This window comes from Girardinichthys multiradiatus, chromosome 22 (assembly GCF_021462225.1).
Source record: "Girardinichthys multiradiatus isolate DD_20200921_A chromosome 22, DD_fGirMul_XY1, whole genome shotgun sequence".
NCBI lineage: Eukaryota > Metazoa > Chordata > Actinopteri > Cyprinodontiformes > Goodeidae > Girardinichthys > Girardinichthys multiradiatus.
This window is the reverse complement of record NC_061814.1, coordinates 19,161,420-19,189,316: the sequence shown is the minus strand read 5'-3', so window position 1 is coordinate 19,189,316 and position 27,897 is coordinate 19,161,420. Positions and strand designations below refer to the sequence as shown.

Sequence of the window (27,897 nt, the reverse complement as noted above, 5' to 3'; positions counted from 1 at the left end):
TTGCTTGATTCTGATGATGGTCTCCCTAGTTTTATGTTGAACACCCCTGTGTAAGAGAATCTAACATGGTCAAATTTGAAGATCGCCTCTCAAAGAGCGGCCTAAAAGAGCTGCCTATGATCTATTTTTTTCTGAATGCTTTTGCTGTTTATTACATCATTGCTTTGTTTCTTGTGATTCATGCATATTAAATAATCGAAGCAACCCCGAGAAATAACAGAACACATCCTTCATAGTGCTGTATGCTTTTTTAAACAAATACGTGTGGGTTTGCTGATCATGACAGATGATGGTATTTGTTAGTAGGGTTGTGAGTAGGACCCAAATGCAAGCAGATTGGAGACACAAAAATACAAAATGAAAGGTAATAAAACAACATGAAATAAAGAGGATGAAACTGAGACAAATTCAAATCCAGGGATCAGGGATCAGAGACATATGGGAATGAGAACAGTAGGAACTATAAATGATGGACTGAACCAGAGAGACATGCATTACATAGCTCTGTTTCTGGCTTGTTTCTCAAGCCACTGTTCCTCCGCATTGAAGGAGTCAACTAAGGTGGTTCCAGGATCTTGGCGCCTCCCTTCTGAGTTTTTCAGGCACATCCCACTAGGAGGAGACCCTGTAGACTATATTTGCCTTCTGGCCAAGGAACGCCTTGGGATCACACAAGAATGAGCTGGAGACTGTCGCCAGGAAGAGGAATGACTATGTTCTCTACTGGGACCTGTTACCCCAAAATCCTTTATGATAGGGTGGTATGGAGGATCAGGCCCCTAATATTTAAGGACAACCTCAGAAAGCATCTGGCTCTGATTCTGAGTAGAAGAGATTCTGTAGAAAACCAGTGGTAAAACAAAACTTTGCCAATGTTGATTTGCAAAAGAAGGTTGGTGAGGTGAAAAGATTCCTCTAACTTAGCTAACTGTTGTTTTTGGCCTCATGTCAAAGATCTACATTGCTTTGAAAAGAAGATTTCCTTAGAATGATAGTTATAACCCAATGAAACGTTGGAGAACAGTTTCCATTACCATTCTTGTGTTTATATCAGACTTTAAAACATGACCTGGCTTTCCATCAGCTGTCAGCAGGGGTTCTGCTGGTAAACCTACCTTACTGTGTTTTAGATTCTTTTTTTGTCTGTTTGGCTTATTTTGGTACAGCCCTATCAGTTGGCTCTTCCTCTTTCTAGTTCCCGCCTCTGTGTTGACAGCCTTATAATGCGAGCCTTGAGGCAACATGACCTGAGCTACATGACTATCACACTATTTGGAAAATGGATTGAAAGGACTGCAGGTTTGGGGAAGGCGGGAGAAGATAATGGATGACTGTCAGGAGAGACGTGAGGGGGACATTTTTAAAAGAGATAAAAGCACATAGATTCCCAACAGGTACCGAATCCTTGGATGTAAACCTAAAATATCTCCCCTTCAGGAGAATCCCCGGAGCCTCCGTGACAGTCACAGAGGAGGTGTCTTTATCACAGTATTATATAAGAAGAAAAAAATGTGTCCTCAGCATTCTGGTAAAACTTTACAGCGATAGAGAAAATACTTCTTCAACACATCCCTCTTGTTTCCTCTTATAGCTACAGAGCAGAGGAGCCAGGCAGATGGGATTCACTTGATATTGATATCTAAATTTGTGCTGGAGACAGACTAATGTGGTTTTGATTTGATTATGCTCCGTACTCCTCTGGGAGGGTGTAAAGGTGGCTGCCTGCTTTGTTTGGGTCTGTCCTTTTGTTTGCCTTGAGATGTTTATGTCTTTTTCAAAGCCAGAAGCTTTCTGTTTCTGCTGTATATGTTTGGTAACTCATGATTGCACAGGTTTTGTGTTTATGAGCGAACTTTTATCCTCTCGTCCACCACCAGTTCTGGTAATCAGTCACTATTTTGTTTAATTCATTAGGCTAGTCTTAATGTGGGCGAGGATGATATGTTGCTTTAAAACAGCGCGGTCCATTTTTACCCAATTGGCCAGAATCGTCAAGTTGAACGTATTTGCAGGCCACATGACGTTTTGTTTTTGTGATTAAAAAAACAAAAACAAATTTGTTATGACATTTTTTTTTTACCTGCTAAACCATGAATCAGTACACAATGTTTAATTGATGCAAAGAAAGTAGTCTGATCTTGGGGGAAAAAAACGAATCTATAAATCTTGTACATCTAAAATGTCAGACATGTTTGCCCTATTTAAAGGAAGGTTTACTAAGTCCTAAACGTCTTTGGGTTGATTGTTTTTATTTTTTTTGGTGAGATATTTTTTTGGGTCTATTCTCAGCAACAAGTACAGGGTCTGGGTCATTAGTTTTGTGAAATGCTTGCTTTATCTAGCCAGGTTTAATGAATGAGTGGGCCCAAGTCTGCTCGTGAAGTCGCTGGGTGTCAAATGAAAGCAAACAATATGGTTAATAAAAGTTAAATACTTTATCTTCTATCTAACATTTTTCTTTTTTCTAAGATTTCATTATCCTTTTTTTATTCTAATTTCTTTTTAAAATGTCTATCTTTATCAACCTGTTTTTGATCCATTTTTGAATTATGGCTTTGAATAATTCTGAGGATCGCAAATGATCCATGGCCGCCTTTCAGACATTGTACATTATTTGTTTTGTATTGTGATGTGTCTTGGCTTATATAAAATTTGGTGTTGTAGCATATAGAATGTTTGCACATAAAGTTTGTCTAAGCAACACAGCTCTAAATAAATGCTTTCTGATGGAACTTCATTACAATAAATGATACAGCAAACATTGCTGCTTGGAAAAACTCTGTAGCTGACCTCACATGGTGGATTTGTTTGTCCATGAAATTACCTGAATGGACATCTTTACAAGAGGTGCTCATTCTGTCATTAGCTACAGCATCGAGCATTATAATGATGCTGCAGATCATTCGATGGGCCTTGCAAAACGGGGCGTTTTAATAGAACAACAAAGGCATTTGGTATATTTTTATGACATGCATAATTTACTGTATGTATTTATTCTTTTAGCATCCTCTCTTACTTGTAATGCTGCAAAAATAAGTAGAAAGTGTTCAAATAAATTTGGATTTCCTTGTTGCACCAAAATCTCACACTAAAAATTGTAGAAAAAGCCAGTCACACAACTATCTGATGTTATCTGTGCGCAAGCCAGCTGTTTAAAGGGTTTGCCAGGCTTCAACTGGAGCTGTGTGCCTTGGTCAATGAGTCTTAGATTACTTTTTACTGCAACAAAACACTGCAGGTGAGTTTAGAGCAAAATAAATTATGAATATGTGGAAAGCACCTTATATCCACTGTAAAGTATAGAAGAGGATTTGCGATGCTGTGGGTCGGTCTCTCCTCCAGAGGCAGTGAGATCTCTTTAACTTGAATGTCATCACGAAGATTTATTATTTTGAAATTTTTTACACATCTTTTCCTCTAAAAAGAATAACTTAAGAGCCGGTGAATGTGTCTTCAATAGATCATTTTATCTACAAAATCATGGTGTAAGGGAGTTGCAACAGTAGCTGGAGCTAACCTGACCAAGTTCCTTCAAAAGGTAAGAAAGCATGCTTACAGCAGCTGACACTTGAGGAACTTACTGGTCAATGTAGTATCAACAATCTCAGCCCTATTAACAAGTGTTAAAATCAAACATCAAAATTTTCATAGATTATTTCCTGAAACTTATTATTTTGCAAATTAGAGACGTTTTGAAATTATCCGTCTAAAATGTCTGTTTTAACTTCAATAATTTTGTGTGATCATAGGCTTATAAACATTTACTCCATGCAGAGGGTAGGAGCTGCAGATGTCTCCTTATGAAATGTGACTAAAATGAGTAGGTAGATAGCAAGGGAAGGGTTCTCAAAGGCTGCCAATATGGTGAAACTTAGCAGAGCACAGAGGAAGTGAAAATGATGTGATTGTGTTGAGGAGGAAGCTGAGGGAGCAAGGAGGGGAGAGGAAGACTCAGTGTTCACCCACGTGTGTCATAAATAAATCACTGCTGAGATCTTCTTGGTGTCTGGCCCAGTGCAGACCAGCATGCCTTCATAGTTATAGTTCTTCCCAGATGGCCTAGTTTACCCACAGAGAATAAGCCAAGTCATAATTTACAAGCTGGGGACTTTCTCTTATTGCTTCATCCATCATGAGTTATCCAGCACAGCTGAAGTCAGCCCGAGGACCCCGGTCGAACAAAGAGGGCATCCCTGCTACTGCAATCACCTAAACAAAAGACAAAACAATCATGTGATAGGTGAAGCAGCTGAAAAACATATTTTAGAGAACTGACTTTTCTAAAAATTACTGACAGTGAAGGGTGTTACATAAAAAGTGAGTGGGAGCATGAAATCACTGCCAAAAGGGAAAAAAAGTCAAAATTACTAAATAATAAAGTTTTGTTAGCACTGTAGGGCTTTGCAGTAATGGTGACTAAGTTCTAAGGTAACAAAAATACACCATTTTATCCCTCTGTGATTAAACAATGCAGACATCCTCCTCACTGCTCAACCCAGAGAGGGACTGAGAGGGACTGAGAGGTTCAAGGGAGATGTATGTTCTGCTGTGACTGCAATTTTCACCACTGCTCATATGTATTTTCTGTGTCTGTCTGTGTTTTAGGATTATTAAACGTTTACATACTAAAAAGGGAAAGACAGTAAAGCAGCGCAGACTATAAAATATTATTTGAAAGTCTAATTTGTCTAAACATGACGATGGAGGGGAGTCTTCTAAATTCAAAGACAGCATTCGAAAGTTGTAAATATAGGCAATATTTCACGTTCACTCAAGTAAAAGGCAAAAATGAGCATGTGTATTGCAAGTTATGTCCAGGAACAAAGACATTATCCACGTCCGTGACCAGCAACTCCAGCCTTATGAAGCACCTCGCATCATCTCACCCTTCCACAACACTTGTGGCTAACAACCCGAGCCCTGCTGGGCATAGCATATTAGTATTGGGTGTGGGTAACTTTTCCCCTTTCCATTTCATGCTTTTGTTGTTTTGAATGTTTTGTATCCAACTTTTTTGGTCTTGTTGATGTTTCATACCCAACATGGCAACCTATTATTTGAAATAATTTTCCATATTGACAACAGTAACAAATGTGGTTAAATGTATGTGTCTCAGTTTAATGACATCAACCATCAGTAGGTCTTTTGACCTAGAGGTATCAGTATTACTAAAAAAACCTATATTTATTTTGCCATTTGTTCACAAGCAGTGTTTTGTTTTACTGTCTTTTCATTTTGGCTCCTTACATTTGCCTAATTTTCCATTTTTGTTTAAAACCAAGTGGGGCATGAATTTGACATTTTTCTCTGTGTATTATAGTCTGCTTGTCTGTTTTGTCATTTCACCATCTTTTCTTAAAAAATACAAAATCAACTACACCTTTACTACACCATAACATAGTGCAGTGTGGCCGTAGTATGACAGTGTTAACAGTATTGAAACAAGTTATTTGACCAAAGAACATGTTTTAAGTCCCAATTTTTTTAAATCAGTGTATCAGTTCCTAAGACATGGTATCGTCTTCATTTCATGCGCCTCAACAAAAGGCTGCAGGAAGCCTGTATTAAGTCAAAGAACATCACCATTTCCAAATAATCTCTACTTTAATAATGCTCCTGTACAGGTCTGTCAGTGTGTACTAAAGCTCCTCCTTTCCTAACTGAAGCTGGCAGCATAATCACAGTTAAGAGTTCTGTAAAGGAAGCATTAGTATTGATTGTACACCGTCCTGTGGCTGGGTAATGTGCTGAGAGCTGGAAATGATCAGCAGCAATAAATGATGAACCCCAGGAAACAAAAAGCTCATGTAGGAACAGCAAACGCAATGAGGATCAAGACATGTTGTGGATGTTTTCGTTGACTCTTTTAGGCAAAACATGCAAATTTGTCCACATTAGAATACCTTTAAAATTCATATCTGCTTCAAGATGTAATGAGAGACTACTTTGTTTTCTTTTTTTTTTTTTTTTGAAGGACTTTTGTCTCTTGGTACCAATTAATTGCTATGAGGTACCCATAATGTCTATTAGAATGTGCGGTTTATAAACAGACCACAAAAACACCACATTTTTTGGATAAAGATATCAAGAGACAAAATGTAGTTTAGTATATGTGGCAAAAAAATTAAATCTAAATTGCGATACTTTGGTAACCCAAAAATGACCTGAGTCTATATTCTTAATTACTTATTGTTGTGATGCTGGATATGTAACTTAAAAAGCTGGAAATCTTCTTTTTTAACAATAAATACATCATATTCTAAGTGACACCTGTCTTTGTGTCACATCTGTCTTTTTCTGCCTCTGCAGCCAAAGCAGAATCCCCTCCTTCAGGCAATCATTGTCTCTGGCTCAGTGGAATGAAACACTTTCCACTGTGTGACCTCTTTTTCTCCCCACACTTTCTGTCAGAATTTGTTGCTTATTTTACTCGCAGTTTTCTTTCCATTTTTCTAATCTTTTCTGCCACCTTTCTTGTTGACATCGTTCTAATTTTTTGGTTGCGTTCTCGGTGAAACACGAAGTAAAAACAAAAACTTGAGTTTTCCATGAAGAAGCAGCAGCTTACACACCGGCGACACAAAGAAAAACTGCCTGAACATCAAAGCCTCCTGTCCTTCTCAGCCTGCTGGAAACCCAGATCACTGGCCAGACGAGGAGATGAAGGAGTAGGATGTTGAAGAGGGGATGTGAAATAGACATCTTACAGCGAAAATGCTTTTCATTTCCTATGCCTTTTTAAATCACCGTGGGCATATATGAGGCTGTTTGCAATGAAGAACTGTGCATGTGATTCCAGGCCTTGTGTGTCTTCACTTTTTAGGAACAGCTACCAACCATGCAGCCCAGCATGTGGCATCTCAAACCTGCCTGTCCCATGGATAAATATGGTTGAAAATGGACTTAAGCTGCTTTTTAAAATTCAAGTTAAAACCAAACTTCATAATATGTTTGTATTATTTAACTGAACGTAGTACACACAGTTCAACTTTAATGGGTGACCAACTGGTGAGCCAGTGTAGCATACACCCTCTTGCTTCTGTGTCTGGTTTGTGATACAAACCAAATGTGTCATGATTAACCCTTTTGTCTGGATTTCAGCATATAGCTTCAAAGTCACATACGCATAAATTTGTTATGGCTAGCTTTGGAAAGTCTGTTTGGTTACAAGTCGACCACACGCTTCTTTCACCAAGATGATGTCTCTCTTACTAAGGTTGCAATTTGTGTTTCATTATTCCACAAGTCAGTTTTACGTTTTGCTTCAGGCAAAATGAGCTCAAGCCTGGGGAAAGCTTAATTTTTTTTAAAACAAATCTAGTCCTCACACGACTTTGTTTTAGCTTTGTGAAATGTGAAGGTAAATGCGATTTTGGAAGTTTTCCTTATCCCAAGAAGTGACCTACACTCACCTTTAGCATAGTTTTGTTTTGCTTCTGCACAAAGACAGAAGATCATGACTACGTAGTGCTGTTACCCCTGTGTTCCACTCATGTTTCCCTTAAAATCGATTATTTCTCAGTAACATTAACTTGTGGTATCAAGGTGTTCTAATGAGTGGTGTAGGAGAAGAAAGTTTCCTAATTTAAGAATGATGAAGAGACAACTGGTTTCCTCTCAAAGCCGACGCGCGGGGGACCTTTTTATTCAGAACACATCTCTGAATACATCTTCATACAAAATCCCAAAGAATCCCAAAATCCCTTACATGAGTCTAGATATATATACAACAGTCATATCATTGTTGTGTATGTGTGACTTTTTGACCAATCAGATGTACCCTTTCACTTATGCACATTTTGGCACTCACAATATTGATTCTCAAGCACAGTTCCAGGAATACAAAACCAGCAAACATCTGCAGGAAATCAAATTGGTCTACGTGACAGTTATATCATAATAATCTCATTAGCTTATCTGGTCAACTCCTCATTCCTGAGCTAAACTGGACTGCCGAACTAATGTCAAAGCGACCTGGCAGAATTCAGGATATCATGAGTCTTTCCGGCTGAACTGTCTCCTTCCAGCCTGCAAGTTTGCTTCCACAATAACAAGCCCATCAGTCTTTCCTCACGCTGAGACTGTTTCCTTATGCCTAGAATAATTTACATTAATTTTCACATATAGTAAAAACAATTGTAACACTTTTAATCTACCAAACAAAGCTTTAAGCTTCCACATCGGACAGAGAAACTGGCAGAGTGGTCCGAGTTTTCTTTGGGGTTATGGAGCATTAAGTATTGCAGTGCTGCTCCTCCCCAACCTATTGCTGCCCACTGCTGGTCAACTGGCAGAAAGAACATTGCCACACATTACCCTCACTTCAAAGAAAGACTAATTGAGGAGTTTGGAAACATTTAAAAATGGACAGCCTTGGTGTGGAAGCTAAACAGGACATGGTGATGGGACCATCATGCTGTGGGGATAACACAGGTCGCTCTTATTAGGATAATGCTGCTTCAAAACTACATTGGCAATCTATGAGTGGCATGTCCATTGGCTGCTGACAGAAGGCTGACAACTTAAGCCAATAGCTTGATGTTTTAACAAACTCATTATGCTTGTGTCAAAAGGGATAACATTTTTGACAATAAGCACTTGAAAAATACTATTGGTAAATCAAAATTAAATTACTAAGAAATCAGGCTATGTTAAAATGTTTCTGTAATGATATGTTTTAACAATGTTATAGATAAGAGTATTTTTTTGCAATAACTAATTGTTTTAGCAGCAGCAGAAATAATTGCTCTTCTGTTTACAATAAAGATATTTAGAAGCTGTGAGTAGTTTTTACTTTAAATTATTGCCTAACCACCGTCATACTGCTGTATTTTTGCTCAAGGTTAAGAAACAGGGAGACCAATCAATGCCAAACTGTTTTTATACCCTATATTATTGACCAGTAGTTTTAGTTCTTCCTGCAACCAAGTTTTATGTATTTTTAGATTTTGTTTGCAAATACCACCGACAGCCATACAGCTCGGATGAGGAGGGCAGTGTTTGTTCTTTTAATGAAGAAATTCGTCACTTGTGTTTGTTCTTTGTCTGTGTAAGCTCCCTGGTCTCGTTCACTCCCCTCATTTGTCTGGCTCAGCCACTAATACTTTATTATCTTCTCCTTTGGCAAATCATTTGTCACTGTGATATGTGACAGCAGCAACAGCATATGGCTGCCTGAAACAAAGAGGGGAAAAAAGAATAAATTACCCATGGTAAAGAGACGCATATGCAATAATTACAGCCAAATGTCCAGAAAAATGATTATAAATGGAAATGTTTCCAAGTAATGTATTTCCTTCTAAGTTTAATTGTTGCAATCCCTTCTCACTATCCGTTTTGTGTTTTTCTTTTTACTGCAAGGTTTAACAAACATTTATTTTAATGTATAGATGCTGTTGGCGGGGGAATATTTTGTTAGACCACTAAAAGCACAGCCTGCATCTACAGTCTGTTTTGCCCTTCTCCTTTTTTGTCGTTTGAGGCCAAAAATATACCTCACAGCTCTGCTGCAACAGGGAATGCCATGCACAGTTATCTCCAATATATTTCTCTATTGGGCAGTTTATTTCTTATGATTTAGGTAAAAAAACATTGAATATTGTAGGACATGATCTATCAGATGTGCACTAAAAAGGTTTGCTTTAAATCTGTATCTTATAAACAACACCTTGATCCCAGGAGATGTCTGGAGTGGCATCTGTGAAATTCCAGCAGCAGGATGCATGTTTTTCCTCATGCCTTGTGATGGCCTTTTCGTAGCCTCCTTGTTTCCATGGAGACCAAAAGAGGTGTGGAGAATCCTGAATCGTTGATGTGGTTGCTGAGTTTGTCATGTGTGCCGATTGCCACCACCACTTTCCCATTATTTTTTGGAACCCACCCCCTTTGCTTTGCATCATTTAGCTGAATAAGAACACGTAGGTGGGTTATATGAATATAGTTAGCAAGCCTAAACCTTAAAGCGTTAAAAATCAACCCTATAAAAATAAGTTAAACATTTGTTATTTCAAAGCAACAATTACCCTAAAAAATATTCCTAAAATATTTCTGAGATTAATGCTGCTGTTGTACTCTTACCTTCATTTTATTGTTAATTGTGACACTAATACCCCATGTCTATTATTCCCCTTGTTCTCTTCAACAATGGCTCTGACCTGCTGTATTGTTTATAGCTATGTCCTCCTTTTCAGCTGTGAGAGGCTCATTTGTTGATCTCCTAACTAGATTAGCACTTGTCTGATTAACAGCCTCCAATCCCTAATGCTGCTTGTATGTGGAGAACGGTTGGGGCAGGGCTTCGCTCTCTTACTGTCCCAGCTTTAGACCGGCTCACGACATACGACACGCTTACCCTTTTTGCACCTGATGAGCTTGTGGACAATGTCAGACGTGGGCGAGATTAACTGAAGATGCGGGGAGCTGAAAGGGTGAGTTTGAAAACACAACCACAAGGGCTGGTGTGTTTTTCGCCTACTGTTTAGGGATTTTTGTACAAAGGCTGGCCTACGTACAGAACAAATGTTCGAACAAAGTGACTTACACAAGGTTACCAGTACAATTAAAGTACACTGGTAACCTGTTTCTGTGTTTGCAGGATGAATGAATGTAAGGTTACTTTCAGATTGCATTCTGTTAATCAGGACTCATGTCTCGAACTTGACAGACAGATCACGTGAGATAAGACTGTAACGGCTGTAATAACCCAGAATGTGTATTAGGTAAGATACAGTGCCCCGCAAAAGCATTCATAAACCCTTTTTTACATTTTGTGATGTTACAACCTCAAATTTTAATATTTTTATTGGAAATTGTTTGAGAAAAAACAACACTGTGTAGCTCATAATTGTAAAAAATATATGCAGGGATTTCATGTTTTTGTGCGGTGCATTTTCATTTAGCCCCACTGAGGCAATACTTAATAAAAAAAGCTGCCAGTATTTTGGGGTATGTCTTTACCAGTTTTGCACATTCTTGTTTGTAAAGTAGCTCAAGCTCAGTCAGACCGCCTGTAAACAATCACATTCACATCTTGCCACAGATTCTCAATTGGATTTAGATCTGGACTTCAACTGGACCATTTAAACACACGGATATGCTAAATGGCTAAATAGCTCTGGCTAAATATTTACAATCCTTGTCCTGCAGGACACTAAACCTCTGATCCAGTCTCAGGTGTTTTTTAGCCTTCATCCATCCTCCCTTCAGCTCAAACCAGCTTCCCTGTCCCTGTTGAAGAAAAACATCCGAATGGCGTAATGCTGCCACCACCATACAAGTGGACTCTGTTTAGGCATTAGGTGATTTCTAAAGGTAATTACTTGGGGTGGATTAGATGTGATTAGAAAAAAATATGGATAATTTTCCTTCCAGTAAATAACATAAATTACTTAGAATCTAAATAAATAACACTAAAGTTTATAGTTGCAACCATACAAAATGTGAAAGACCTAATCAGCACAATGGGTTCACTTTAAAGACTTTAAAGAAATACATTTTTTCTCCCTTTCCTTATCACCAAATCAGAGTAAGATCTTTGAGAAATGGATACAGCAAGATGAACCCAATGGGTGAACTGCAGAGAGAAGAGAAGTGAAATAATAATCTGTTCCCTTTTTTACCTAAAGGGCATTCACAAGGGATCAGGCAGATTGAAATTACATTTTTTATTACTTGGTATCCCACTGCAAGGTAGTATTAGCCTTTGAAATACATAACACTGGAAGATTAATGTACAGAGGCCCGCCGATTTCTTGACCTTTGACTCATCACCTTTTCATTTCGGCCTCCGTCTGAGTTATCAGGACAGGTTGGACAGCAGCAATGTAACAGGTGAGGAAACAATGGAAAGGGGTTGAAGCAAAAGGGTTGCAGTGAAGGTCTGAGATGGAGAGAAACACGCATCACCGGACATTTTTCCTCTGACAGCCATCGTGTGGGGACCAGGGACAACGGGCTGAGGGGATATCGTGTGTGTGCCCCTTCTGTGCATGGCCTTTGCAGCAATGCTCCCCATGCTACGCCATCACTCAGACCGTCTTACTGCCATGACAGTCCAGGAAATTTCCACTGATGTGGGACTGAGTCCCCAGCGGTTGAGTTGAATTGGCAGGGAAAGGGTGGGTGGAGTGAAATGAGAAGGAAAGAGCAAGGAGCATTTGGCATTGCTTATCAGAGCTGACAAGATCTCACAGCGTTTCTGGCTTATGGAGGGGAACAGTGATAGGTTCACTGCCATTCTTTCTCTGTCGGCCTCCGTCTGTGTGTTGTTGCTTTCAGTGATAGAGAAAGTGATAGCCCCTGTGATGATGGCAGCATAGGACTCATCAGGCAGGATGACATGTTTTTTCTGACCGAAGACGAGATAAATAGTGCTTTTATGAATTCTTTCTTTGTGGGTTGGTGTTTATGTTCTTGTAACATTTAAATAGTCATGAGAGCTTGATGTTTGATGTTTTTCTAACTCTTTTAGTGGGTTTTCAAGAAAAACTAATAAAATTGTAATACTATACATTTTTATTACTCTAAATGATTAGAAAGATTTTTCAGTTCTGATCAGATCCCAAAAATGTAATGGAAATATTTGCTGATACTGATGTTTTTCAATCAAGAGTTCTTTTATTAAGGCACTTTTGCTTGTAGCCATACTGTATTTATATTTCGAGAGGATTAATTACATAATCAGCCTCACAACTACAGGCTGTTTAAAGGGAGGGTGCGGGGGGAACAACAGATTTCAGCTGTTTTAGAACAAGGGTGTCAAACTACAATTCTCGGGGGTGTGGTCTTTCCATTTTTAGATGTTTCTCTAATTCAAAACACCTGAATCAAATAATTAGTGCTGAGGAGGTAATTTAACTATTTGATTCAAGTGTGTCGGACCAGGGAGACTTCTTTTTTTTTTTTTTTGTGGCACTAGTGGGCTTTTTTTCTTAGCATATAGACAGAAAATGGTCAGAGAGAGAAGGGGGTAAGACATGTAGCAAAGGTCCCATGGTCGGGAATCGAACCCTGGACAGCTGCATCGTAGCCGCTGTAAATGGGGCACATGCTCTACCTCTACCCAACACACTGGCCCTCTGGACGAGGACAACAGTTCCACAAACCTTTTTTAGAATATAACAAAATGTTCTGCTGTGAACTCTGCACTAAAATATTAGTGAGAGATTTAGCAACACAATTACTTGGTAGCAGAGGATGAGGGTTTTATATGCCATTTACTTCTTCTAAACAGAGGCAACATTACACAGTGTGCATGTGACAAACTGACTCATTTGTTTAATCGGGGGTGGTTAGAACTTTTAGTACGGTTAACATCTGTAGCAGCAGTCTATGTGTATTTTCTAGACTTAATTTTTTCTACCTTCTATCAGTCTTCCAACATTTCCAGATCCTACATATTCCCTGTAAAATAGAAGTTAAAAGCTCAAAGGGTATAAGGAAATCAATTTTCTGCCATCCTGTTTTGTCTCCTGTTGATGCTGAAGGGTCAGTAAAATTTTAGATTACAACTGGCTAATATACCTGTAACAAAAACTACAAAACACAGGGTCATCATGTCTTTCCATCCACTAAACACTGAAATATGTCTGATGAAGGTGATGCTGAGCAGGAAAGTGATCGCTCTGCTGCTCAGCAGGCTTTTGTAACAAGACCCACCAGTACGGTTCAGCTTTAGGCAATCTGCCAAATCTAAGAGAAAATAGATTTATGGATGCATTTGAAGGAACTACTCCTATGCATTTATTTATTACCATTTTTATTTCATTTGTAAGTGTGCTACAGTTTTTTGCCAGTAACCTCAAACTTTCAAAGGGAAAATCAGTCAAAATATGACCTGCAGAACACAAGACCACTGAGTCTGGATCAGTGGATAGATCAGTGGCCTCAGTCCGGTTTCTGATTCAAGAATGGCATCACAGTAAGGATTTTATGGCTGACAATACACATAAACAATACGTTGAATGTAGACTTCAAGGCTAAAATTGAGATATATCTGGTCAAAAAGTGAATGCTTTTTCAAACATCTAAATAAGTTGCTAGATGTTTATGTGAGATATGAGATCGAAATGCAAAAAATATCAGTAACAGTATTGCTGTGCGATTAAACTCAGGGGGTCTCCCTGTTATAGAACAGCATCTTAACTGTGATTCATACTGAACAACCCACGTTTTGCTTTTGTGAAAACAAATAACTTCTTCTCAAATGACATCCAGTAAGCGTCTTGTTGTCAGTGCACAGCCTGTAGAGCTTGAATCTCAGTTGCAAGTTTCACTTTGTTTTTCTGGGTAAAAGTAGGCAAACTGGTACGAGTATGAGTACGAGTAAAATACATTTACTTTTAGAGATTTTCTGAACATGTGGGCATAGCACAAAGGGTTTATTTCTATATGAGGCTTTCCTAGAACAGTCCTGTATCTGTCATTGTCTTTTGAAGGCCTCTCTGTTGAAATTTCTTGCTGAGCAAGTGAACGGGATCTCACGCAAAGAGATGGTAAAGCTATTGGAGAATATTTTACTTATTTGCCTTAAAAAGCTTATTTTGTGCCTTAGTCTTTGGTGTGAAGTGCTGTCAAATTTACATGTAACTGAGTTTAAGACAGTTTTGTTGAGTGTCTCTGCTGTCTTTTACCGTCTTTCTATGTAGAATACATCTGCCTGCTCCTATAATGAGTAAACATTGAGTTTTCTCTTGCCATTTAAAGCCATGCATGCCTATCCATATGGTGCTTTCTCATATTTTACAGAAGATGTGGCATCCTTCATACTAGCTGCTGTTCTAAACCTTTACTTTTCTTTGTTCTTTCAATGATTTGGGTCAGTTTTATCACATTCATGAATGATGCTCCAGTGTCTTTTCTAGCTAAAGTCTAATTCAGCCTTTTTTATTTTAAGCTTGATGAGACGTTTTCAACTTTTTGGTGAATTGACTTTATTTGCTCTATCAAAGCCTTTTTATTTAAAAAGACATGAATAATATACACTTAGCACACAAGGAAAAGTTAACAATGGTTAGGCCCTTGGATCATCGATGGTGGTTTCTTTCTGTGACTTCAAGGACATCTTATGTAGCGAAGCTCTCCACTTCATTTCTTTTGCTTCAATGTGCCAAACAGATATTTTTTCCTGATAATAATTTGGAGTTTTGCTTTTCTATTTTTTTTTTTTTTAACTGTGTCCTGTTGTCTGAGTGCCAAGAAAAAGCTCAACAGATTTACTTTCACAAGTGGAGCATTACAGCTAATGCTTTAAAGCTCTGCTTGATATTCTATAAAAGACACTTTATTAGAAACTGCTTTCGTGTAATTTCAATTATTGCGGGCACGGAGACAGAAATGAAAAAAAAAGGGAAATAAAATAAGAAGCACGAAAGAGAGAGGTGGGGCATAAAGAAAAAGGGGAGAAAAGGAGATAGTAGTCCAAGACCCAATCTGATACAAAAAACAGGCACACACAGTGACAATCACACATTCCCATCCTCATGCCTACACATAAAAACACAAGACAAACAACAATGGATGTCGTACACTCACTCACACTCCTCATACATACTCTATACTCCCAGGTCCAGGTGCCGATACCCCATAGGGGCAACCAGCCCCCGCACCCAGGAGGTGGTCCCCTCCCCTCGGGGGTGGAGACAGGCAGACCGCCTCAGCACCTGAACCTAGTCCGGGCTCGTGCCTGACCAGACCCCAGATCCCCTGCCCCGGCCCCAGTCCCCAACAACCCCCATCATCATCCTGAGAGCGGGCCATGTACAAAAGAGGAGTCTACATGCTCCAAACCAGCCCACCAACCAGAGCTGCCACAGAATGAAATAGTCCGAACTCCCCAATGAATTCCGATCCTAACCTCATGAGCCCCACACCCTCAATGATCCCCAACAGGAATTTCCAAAGAGGGCAACCCCCAACCAGGAAACAGATGTGGAAAACATGCCTCTGAACCCAAATGCCATGAATCCCCACCCTACAGCACATGGGCACACCCCCACATGTGGGCTTCATCAACAAAAAGCCGACAAAGTAACATCCACACAGCATAAGCTCCACACCCTGCCCCGTTCTAAGCACTCCCGCCGCATCCTGCCCCCACCACACAGTGCGCCGCAATGGTAAGGCAAGGGCCCAGCGCAACGCTACCCCAGCCCCCACCCCCAGGCGCAACAAGGCAGACCCCACCAAGCACCGTGCCCACCCCCCAGACACAACAGCCAGCCCATCAGTTTGTGAGAGGGAAACATGCATCAGTCAGGTAACCGGGCCTGGCAGGCCATCCGCTCCAGGCCAAGCACCACCCGCCAGCTGCCCCAGACACAAGACATGCTCCACTGTCCCACCCACCCGACCGCCAACCGCAGCCCAGTGGCTGGTGCCCGGCAAGGGGCAGAGCCACAGAAGGAAGCATTGGAGGAAGGCCACCACAGCTTGCCAAGGACCGGGCACCACGCCAACCCCACACCCAAACTCCTGGAGGTGCCCCAACCCTACCGCACGGTACACCCTGCAGCACCAAGCAGGCCGGCCATCCCCTCCACCAAAGCAAATTCACATCTCAATCAACACTGCACACTGCCCGGCCAAGACCCCCTCGCCGGAGCCCGGCGCCCCCCAACTCCTTTAGCCATTCAAAAAAGAAGTTCTTCAAAAAGAAGATTTGTAAATACAGTCATGGTGGAAAGAATATAACCTACGCTCCCTGTCAGCTCTGTTTAAATTAAAAGGGATGTACTTTTTCTAATTATGATGGTATTGCTGATCTCCTTAACTCTACCTCGTTTTCTGGTGGACCTTAAAATCATGGAAATGTCCTGCAACACTTTGTTTGTGAACAGAGTTGACATTTGCACCGCATATGATTTGCCCAACCCAGTGAACCCAGATCCAAACTATCCAGTGGGTGTGTCCATGCATGTCTTTGTGCATGACGAACATTGCAAAGGTGTGAGAATGATCAGGGGATCAGATAAATGTGACCCAGACTGTGGTGGGGTTTTATGCACAGCATCTATACGCCTACAAATGTTTTTTGCTGCTGTTATAGTGCAAACACAATAAGCTGATTTACATCCAATTAAAACTTCAGTAAATTATTTTGGTAACCTTTACACACAGGCCAGTTTCCAAATTATATATCAGATAGCACATTGATCTTTTGGCAGCACTGTATAAGAAGTGGTATGAGCTAAGCGTAGTAGAGATACATTTCCATTACAGAGAGTCTTCTGCCTGAATAGTGAACATCTTTGGCTGACAGTTCAGCTCTCTTTTCCAGAGGATGGAAATGAATCCTGCATGTGATAAACGTCCTAGCTGTTACGGCCACTAGAGTTAGAGCTTACAACCGGAAAACATGGGTTTAATTCCAGGCTTTATGTTACACTCTACATGTGATAGGAAACACCAAACATCTTCAGGCACAGAGAGCACTTCAGTATGTGGAGACCAGGGATGGGACAATGGGCAAAATCCTGTTTGGTTTCCCCTTTTTTTTCAACACTGTCATGTAGTGATGTAAAAACTAAAAGAAGGCAGATTGATATTAGTTTGACATTAAGCATGTCACTGGTGTGCCTCAATGTTTTGTTGAGTTTTCTACAGATAATGAAGAGAAATTCCTGATTTCAAAGGTTGTTTTACTTTGTAGAAAGGTATAAAAGCACCAAAGCCTTAGATTCTTAAAATTACCCTTTTCACAAAGAAAACTTATTCTTAGTTAATATGGCAGTGAATAATGTTTTATGGTAACTATGTTATTTATGTTATTACTTTTGGGTCCAGCCATGGATTACAACAGCCAGTTTGATCTTTCCTGGAATTTTCAAAATTAATCACAGTAACCTTCTCCTAACTCAGCCCAGAAACGTCACTGATTGAATACTACAGTATTAATTAAAATACTGTTTGAATTAAAGTTAATACAAACTTTATTTAAAGGGTGGTTTTTAAACACAGAAGATCAGCCATAACACGCCATCCACACTTACTCATTTCAACCCTTTTATTAGTGGTATCTTAAAGGTATGTGTTTAAAAACCACCCTTAAAATAAAGTTTGTTTTCACTTTAAGAACACAACACAGAACACATTATTAACTGAGTTTCTCAACACAGACAAAAACAAACGACCTTACACGATCATAATTTAGATTATTTAACTCTAAACTAATTTTTTCTGCCCGAACACTACCTCTTACGTGAACTGTGCTGAGGAGAAGTTGTCCTGGGCTTTGAGGAAACATCCACGTGTGGGTAAATAAAGGATTAGCTTGTACCCAACCTCGATAGATGTGGGGAAGGGCTTTTAGCTGCCCTGGCCGAACCGTATGACAAGGCATGTTCGGCTCCTTGAGTGGCCACGATGCAGCGGGGTAGCTCTCGCTACCTGAACAAGCATGCCTTCTTTTCCAGGCCGTGGGGCAAATCCGCTTCGATTATGGCTGCTTCTGGAGGCCTCAGAAGAAAAGCCAATTCAAGCTTGTCTCATTACAACCTTTATATGAATGAATGCCGGACACGCGAACTGCAAATCATTACTTAACTTTGTTGCATATGATTGTAGTCATTCTGGATCCAAGTTGAAGAGTTATGTCTGCTTGCCAGTAAGAGACATTAGCGCTGTCCCTCCTTCCAGTTCCGCTGGGGACCTGTATGGAAGAGGTCTGTTTGTTGGAACGCGGGGTTTATATTCAAATGGTGACGTCATGGAAAATCCACTCTCCTTCTGTTCTCAGGCTGAGTTAGGAGTAGGTTACTGTGATTTATTTTGAAAATGCCAGAAAAGATCAAACTGGCCTTTAAATGTTGTAATCCATGGCTGGACTAACTATAGGCTACATTTGGTATACTGGACAACTCTGTTCAAAATTCATCAGCGTGTCTCTTTATAAAGATTGGGAAGTACTGAGTTAGTGAGAAGACAGTGGGGGCGGAAATTTATTCTTCTCCTTAAGTTTTTTACTCATTTGCTAAAATTTGACATCTTCCTGCATAGCTGAGGAAAGCTGCATAATGTTTTTTACTTTATCATACTGCAGAGACAACAGCACGCTATACTTGCTGTGCACCAAGTCATCATGACATCCACTTATTTACATAGAGTGCGGTGAGTCAAATGGGTCAAAACTCAAATGATCTACACCCACCACTTTCTTACCACCGCCGCCATAGGACAACAGAAAATCCAAAATGACCCCACACAGAGGACTGCAATAAGAAAGCTGTTGCAGACATAACTATGGGCCTCCTTTGTTTTTACCACTTGCCTGTCCCGACTTGCCTGATTACTCTGCACCTTAGTGGTGCAGGACTTTTTACCACGTGTGCTTAACAAAGGGTGTGATAAGATCTCATGGCATAGTAGAAATAAGTGTTAACTGTTATCACTGGTTTAGGATATGAAATGTATCCTCTAAGTCTGACTTCCTGGATCTATGTTTGATACTCTTCACATTAAATGATACAGCAAAGCACTTGGTTGCAGAAGCAATGACGTAGCCACCACAATACTTTCAGTTCAAAGTAAAGTGATTAAAAGATGCAACTGATTTTCCAAAGTGTGCATCTGCTTTGGTGCTGCCTATAGAAGCCAAACTAAAAGGCTCTTCCAGTAATTTTTAAAGTATTTGGACCACATTTGATCACTTATATTTGCAGTTTCAAATATTTGAAGTGATAAAATCTGAACTGGAAATTTCTACGCCGAACAGGGATTCTCTACAATACATTTATTCTATTTGTGCAAGCAAAAAAATCCAGCATTCTCCGTTTTTTTCTGGTTTCAGGACCACCATAGAATTAGAGCTTCTTAATTTTCCCACAAATATTGCTCAGATCTTGTCTAGTCTCGTTTTCTTTGAACCCATAATTGTTTATGGACTCATATCTTGAGCTGGATTATTAAGGACTGAATGTTTGGGGACATTTCCAAAACTAAGACAACTAAACATGAAGATCTAAGATAAGTGAAAAGGAAAATGGAAGTAACTGTAAATGCCCATGTAGAAGGTAATGCTTGATGTTTTGTGTAGAAGCTTCTGTGAATGTATCTTTCTTTGTTTATGATTGGTATCACAAAGCAACATAAGATTTTCAGCTTTGATGGGCCTGACACTGTTTTCCAGGTGGCTTCTTTATGTGTGTGCATGCGTGTATGAGACTTTTATTTGGGTCTGGCATAGTATGCGAGACTGAACAAGGCTCCCCAGGCACAGTGCCTCTTGGCACAACTCTTTGATCCAATCATGACCACGAAACTTGACACAGGGGAGGATATTCCACTGGCCAGTGGCTCGACTGCTCAAACATCCTCTGTTTACAGTTAAAATGACAGATTCTGTTTAAATATGCAGAGATTCATACCCACTCCTACTTCATGCAAACTCTACACAGAATTTTATGCATGCAAGTATTTACAAATTACATCCAGACACTTTCCAACCGCTTGTACATACAAATCTGTATAGTTATGCACACCCTCCCAACCAGTTCTGTAGTAATGAACACCCCTATTGCTGAGCGGGTGGTGAGACTATGGACACGCTGAAAACATTACACCAGCGCTTTCTGGCATATGGCATGTAGACCCACTGATGAGCATACACATATGGTACTGGTGGCTTCTGCTGCTTCGCATGAAACGAAGACACTGTGCTCGCCTTTGATCAGGCTCCAAATCATAGAGCAGAGCACATAATCTACAATCTAAATATATACAGTGGGGACAACAAGTATTTGATACACGGCCGATTTTGCAAGTTTTCCCACTTGCAAAGCATGTAGAAGTCTTTAATTTTTATGATAGGTACTCTTCAACTGTGAGTGACCGATATTAAAACAAAAATCCAGAAAATTACATTGTGTGATTTTTAAGTAATTTATTAGCATTTTATTACATGAGATAAGTATTTCCTAACAACCAGTAAGAATCCCGGCTCTCACAGGCCTGTTAGTTCTTCTTTAAGAAGCCCCCCTGTTCTCCAGTCATTACCTTTATTAACTGCACCTGTTTGAACTCGTTATCTGTATAAAAGACACCTGTTCACACACTACTCAATCAAACAAACTCCAACCTCTCCTCAATGACCAAGACCAGAGAGCTCTGTGAGGACATCAGGGATAAAATAGTAGACCTGCATGAGGCTGGGATGGACTACAGGAAAATAGCCAAGCAGCTTGGAGAGAAGACAACAACTATTGGTGCAATTATAAGAAATTGGAAAAGGTTCAAGATGACGGTCTAGGGCTCCATGCAAGATCTCATCTCGTGGGGCATTAATGATCATGAGGAAGGTGAGGGATCAGCCCACAACTACATACAGGACCCAGTCAATGATGTGAAGAGAGCTGGGACCATAGTCTCAAAGAAGACCATTACTAAGACACTACGCCGGATAGATAGATGGATAAAAATCCTGCAGCGCATGCAAAGTCCCCCTGCTCAAACCAGCGCATGTCCTGGCCCGTCTGAAGTTTGCCAATGACCATCTCGATGGTCCAGAGGAAGAATGGAAGAAGGTCATGTGGTCTGATGAGACAAAAATAGAGCTTTCTGGTCTAAACTCCACCCGCTTTGTATGGAGGAAGAAGGATGAGGACAACCCCAAGAAAACCATCCCTACTGCAAAGCATGGAGGTGGAAACATCATTCTTTGGAGATGCTTTTCTGCAAAGGGGACAGGACGACTGCACCGTATTTAGGGGAGGATGGATGGGGTCATATATCGGGAGATCTTAGCCAACAACCTCCTTCTCTCAGTGAGGGCATTGAAGATGGGTCATGGCTGGGTCTTCCAACATGACAATGACCTGAAGCTCACAGTCAGGGCAACTAAGGAGTGGCTCTGTAAGAAGCATCTAAAGGTCCTGTTGTGACCTAGCCAGTCTCCAGACCTGAACCTGATCAAAAATCTTTGGAGGGAGCTGAAAGTCTGTATTGCCCAGCGACAGCCCTGAAACCTGAAGGATCTGGAGGAGATCTGAATGGAGGAGTGGTCCAAAATCCCTGCTGCAGTGTGGGCAAACCTCGCCAAGAACTACAGGAAACATCTGATATCAGTAACTGCAAACAAAGGTTCTGTACCAAATATTTTGTTTTGTTTTTCTGATGATCAAATGTCACTCACAGTTAAGAGTACCTATGCTAAAAATTGTAGACTTCAACATGCTTTGCAAGTGGGAACACTTGCAAATTTGGCAGTGTATCAAATACTTGTTCTCCCCACTGTATATTTAGGTTGCATTGCACTGTGTCGAAAAATAATTCATTTTCCAGTACCCTTCAATATTATTAAAAAATGATATACAGAACCTTAAAAATCAGCTTAATAACAGCCCTCACAGTGCTGTAGCAGGAATTTACTTTTACACCAGTTGAACCAGTCCTTCACATAGGATAGTTATTGCCTGTAAAAAGTGTGTAACATCTTTACAATAGATTTTGAGCAGGTTTGCCTCTACATGCACTGCAGATTAGTATAAAGTCGATTACAAAGACTATATATCAGTGCTTTTGTAACTTTGACTTTGCTCATCATATTGTCAGTGGTCACGTAACTGTAGCCTACTTAAAGTGGGGACTAACTTAAAGTGGGGACTAGTTTTACAACTGAGCCAGACTCTGCTGGAGGTTTTTTTTCCTGTTAAAATGTGGTTTTCTTTTCCACTGTTGCTACATGCACGCTCAGTATAAGAGACTGCTGCTTCATAACACAATGCAATGGACTGTCTACTGTGACTAAATGTTTGTTCAGGAAGAGTGGTTGCTGCAAAGTCAGTGACTCGATGAAGTTAGCCTGATTTCCTTACATAGAATCCGTTTACTAATTTGAATAATAATTGCTAACTAGGATTGAATTGGAATGTTTGCAATTCACTGTGAACCTGTGTCTATGATTTGTTTAAATTGACAATTTATCCCTTTATATAAATTGGGTGTTTTCTGTTTTTGTGAAGTGCCTTGAGACACAATTTGTTATGAAAAGGTGTAATGTAAATACATTCAACTGAACTAAATTGAATTGAAAAAATGCATTGCTTACCTGTTTCAAATTTACTTTGTTATCTTGAAAAGAAACTTCCTGAGGTTTAGTGAAGTTTTGCCCTGCCAATACTGATTTCAGCTGTTTCAAATTCCTCTTTAAGAACTATTCTTTAAAGTGTTTAAAATCTTTTTCTTTAGCCCTCCAGCCATTAGCAGTCAGTACTTTAGAAGCATACACAACAACCAGTTTGCAGTAGCTGTAAAACAGGACTTAATGTTTCAAAACAAAGACAAAATCATTATTTTGTTAAACTTGTTAGGTGTCTTCTAATATAACTATTAGCTGGAAATGTTGACCCTTACCCCAGCATTTTCTATGTATGACAGAGGTTTAAAGATAAAAGGTATAAACAGGACCTTTCCTGGGAAATGCTGAGTCATCCTGGGATCAGCAGAAGTAGAAAAGGGAGAAGGAGCTAAATCACCAACGTGTGCTGAGGTCTTGATCTCTACTGTAGCAAATGCAGTTTGTTTTCTAGAAGCTTCTAGAATATATTTTATACTTCCTCTAACTTTATTTTGAAGCACACTACTGATACTAAAAATAGCTAACTTTGAGTCTTCTTCTTTCTGTCACAACTTCTACATTGAAGAGTGCTCTCAGCGTGACGCGGTAGTGCATAGGTATGGTGTCTTCACTGGTCAAAAAAGAGCAGTTTTTGTCGGTTCGTTGTCGGATCAGTGCTTGTTAAGCTAAAAATCAGATGCTTCTGATCAGCAGGCAGTTCCTTGCTTGTGTGCTATATTCAGTGCCAAAATGAAAGTGTAAGTTGTTAAATCATGAACCCCTGGTGGTAATATGTGACAAAGTACAAAATTAAAAAATAAGGAGCTTTAACTCAGTAAAAAACACCAGCAGCCTTTCCCACTTCCTACATACAGAGGATGGATTGATGGATGATTACGCCAGAAAGTTTTAAATCTAAAATAACCCAATTTCCAAATCATTTTCAATGTTTATTGCAAACATTTAAAGCTGCCGGTTTGTATCTTGCTCTTGTAAGCCTACTGCAGTACAGTAGGCTGATATAAAGAAGCATTGGAACAGGAATACACTCGATGGGATTGTGCAAGGCCAAGTATTACTGTTTCCAAGCCGTGAAATTGTTTATTCTTCTTCTGCCATTTTCTGTGTGAAATAGAAAGAGTTTCTTTTTCCTGTGCTGTGCAGTCAGACCGACACTTGTTTCAACTAACAAATTAACTGCACATTCTTTACAGCAAACAAAATCAAAAAAGGACTTAAGATATTGTCATTAAAGGACTGATAATGTGTAACTGCTGACTTCTATTCACTGGGTTTGTTCTAGATGCTTTTTTTAAAATATGGAAAACATATTTTGGATATAATTAGTACTAATTGATATTTGTTATTCTTACCTCCACGTGTTTCATAAAAACATTCACTTCCACTGACTTATAAAAAAAGGCAAAAGTGAAGCATATGTGTTATTTTCTGCACTTCTCCAATGTTTTGGCAGCTGATAAAACCAATGATGGTAATAGAAAGTGTTTTTTTTATTTTTTATTTCTGTGGATTAGTTAATTTTGGATTAGTTAAATAATCCCATCAGAGATTTTCAGGCCATACTCACAGTTACACATGGTATTGTTTGATGTGACTTTAATCTGGTGCCAAAGTGCCATCCAATTATCAAACAAGTGCTGCTCAGCAATGCTCTGCACAGAATTAGAAGGACAAACCTCCTCTTATAATCAGTCAGCCATTTCATCCTTTAATTCCCCACCTCAAACCATTGGTTAGCCACCGCTAACCTCTGTGTGTGTCTCCCCTCAGCCATAAATCTGTTTCTGCCCCTCTGTGGGGAAACCATGCAAGGACATTTTGTTCTTGTTATGAAGGGTGCTGCTTGGTGACACATATTTAGGTAGGTTATCGGTGGCTAACTGGGTTAAAGCGCCTGTCTAATAGCATAGTTTTCTTATCCGGAGGGGAGATGTTAAAATAATTGAGACGATGGAGTAGAAGAACATAAAGGACATTAGGAGGAGGTTAAGCAATAAGGGTTAGAGATTCAAATAGACTCTCCATGTGACATAATAAATGATGAGTTATAAGCAGCACAAATTATTTTTTCTTCATAAGTAACCTTCCGGTGTGGCCTTCGAGTCTGAAAACAACCTTGCACATATCACACACTGATAGATGCTTTTTGAGTGATTTATTCTGTTTTTTCTTTTTTTCTTTTTTTTTTTTAATGAGTAGAGATTATTCAACTCTGTTGCAGGGGCTTACAAATTTTTACATGTTTCCTCTGTTTTGATCATAAGGTTTTTCAAGCAGACTTCCAAACCTCCTCCTAAGTTTACATTCAAGACAAGTGCAGCCACATGCTGAATTAGAGAGGTAGGATCTCTGTGTTGAAGTATCTATTTCCAGCCCACATGTCATTTAACCTTGCACCTTTCTTAAACCTCTCCCCCTGCTTTCCTTTTGCTTTAACTAGTAGTAGAAGAACAGTCCAGTTTGTTGCTCAGTTGACAGCCTACTCTGAGACTTTACTACATGGTTATTAGCAAAGAGGATAGCTGAGAACGTATCACTTAGGATGGATTTAATTGCTAGGTGTGAATGGTGGGAGCTTTTTATTCTTGTTTACTTGATTGTTTCGTCACTCTGGCAGCACAGTCGCTTCTGAACCTCTGAAACATCCATCACAAACAGATTAAACCTTTAACCTAAAATTGTAAATATATGCTTGATTTAAACAATGATTTTACTTGTTTAGGATTTGGCACTTTTTTAATTTATAAAAAAAAAAAACAGTTTTGATTATATGCACACCTCATTTTCATTGATTTTTAGTTTTATCAGAAGGAGTACCAGCTAAAACCAAATATTATTAGTAATTTGGACTTTAGCTGCTCTTACACCAATGACCCAGCTTTCTTAATTAGACTACAATGGATTGTTATTACTTAGTCCAACTTCAGTACCAGTAAAAGCAATATATCATTAGCACCTGAAAATGTGGATTAAAGCTGTTTTGTACCAGTGACTCAGCTTCCCTACTTAGAATTCAGTGGAATGATGAGACTATTAGATTTCTCAGAAGGATTCATAGATTTTTAGATTTCTTAGAAGGATTGTAGTTACATTTGATTTGTTTTTCTGTGTCTGTATCTGTGTTTATTTGCTTTGTGATTGTATTGTAATTGTATGTACAGCGCTTTGAGTGTCTCATTACTGAAAAGCGCTATATAAATAAACTTACCCTACCTCATTATCGTTTTGTGTTTTGGACTGAATCTGTTGAACACTAGAGGGCAGCAGAGTACTAAGAATTAGTTTCAACTTCCTCAAGCAAACATGATGTTCCATTTTCAGTAGTTTATACATAGTTCTTGTACATTTAAGCACATGAAAACGGCCCCTAGTTGTAAATTCTAATTTATCTTCTGTGTACCCTGGCATATGCCAACTGTTTGAGCTGTTCAAAAATGTGATTAAATTATTATCTGTGTCGCTGTTAAAAAAAATTATTCTTAACATAGTAGGGGTAATAAAGGCTGTACAATATATTTATGTGTTTTCCGCAACTTTAATAAAACATTGTTTTCATGAACCCATCATTAAAATGTGTTGTCAGTATTAATTTTAGTCATTTGTTCCTTTACCTCAAATTGAGCCAAGCAGCTCAAACCCAGCTAGATGCACTGACTTTGCCCTTTCTTGTTGGTGTGTTGGGTTACGCTGTTGTTGTGTATGCAGAGGTCAAAAAGGTCACCGAGGCTGATGCTGCTGTTTGGTCCTGTTGCACCCATGGGAGTTGAAGCAGTGAGAGACTAGCACAGGACAAGGATGATCACCACAGATAATGGACTGAATCAAAGTGCTATCTGGGGCATCTGGATACACATGAAGAACTGACTTGACCTCTAGCCTTAAGAGTGTTAAATTTATAAACAGTAACAATTGTTATTAAGGTAAACCATTATAAGCATTAACAATTTGGTTTATTATTATTAGAAGTATAATTATTATTATTTATTGTTCAGATTTTTTGCCTTTTTAAAATTTCTGCACCAAATCTAAATCTAGATATTCAGCATCATTTTATGTAACAAATTAAATAAAAGCCCCTGAGCTGACTTAAAAATGTAAACTTTGCTATGGGCAATAAATAAACATTTCAATACTGTTATCAAATATATACTTTTAGTTATCATTTTGTCTCTTTATCTGTATCTGTCCCTAGTAATTAAACATATCAACCATTACTAAAGACTAAATCATAAATATGTTAATTGGCAAATGGCTGCAGTTCTGCTAAATTAATATATATATATATAAACCCTAATCCAAACACTCACTCAATGGGTCTCTTTATTTTCATGACTATTTACATTGTAGCTTCTCACCAAAGGTATCAAAACTGTGAATGAACACACATCGAATTATGTTGTAAACAAAAGTGTGAAATAACTCTGAGCATTTTTATATTTTAAATTCTTCAAAATAGCCACCCTTTGCTCTCTTGGTATTCTCTCCATGAGGTGGTCGCCTGAATTGGTTTTCCAAAGAGTCTTGAAAGAACTTCCTAGAGGTTCATTGAGAGACGACCAAAGGTTAATATTTCAGTCATAACAGTAAAGGGCAACTGCTTTAAGAAATCTAAAATATAAAACATAATGTTCTTTTACAATTTTTTGTTTGCTACATAATTGCATATGTGTTCATTCACAGTTTTGATGCCTTCAGTAAGAATCTACGTACAATGTAAATAGTCATAAACATAAAGAAAACCATCAAATGAGAAAGTGTGTCTAAAACTTTTGATCAGTAGTGTTTATCATATGATTTATTACTGTAGTTTTGGTTGTTTTACCCTGTCT

The 27,897-nt window shown here is 39.1% G+C and overlaps 1 long non-coding RNA gene across 1 annotated transcript in view; it reads left to right on the top strand.

Moving 5' to 3' along the window:
• The window catches only part of LOC124858849, a 46,996-nt gene extending 20,169 nt beyond the window's left edge, over window positions 1–26,827 (top strand). Inside the window, exons 2-3 of the long non-coding RNA XR_007035954.1 lie at window positions 25,333–25,408; window positions 26,774–26,827. This is a non-coding gene — a long non-coding RNA (uncharacterized LOC124858849). The remainder of the gene's footprint in view (window positions 1–25,332; window positions 25,409–26,773) is intronic.
• The last annotated feature ends 1,070 nt before the right edge of the window (window positions 26,828–27,897 follow it).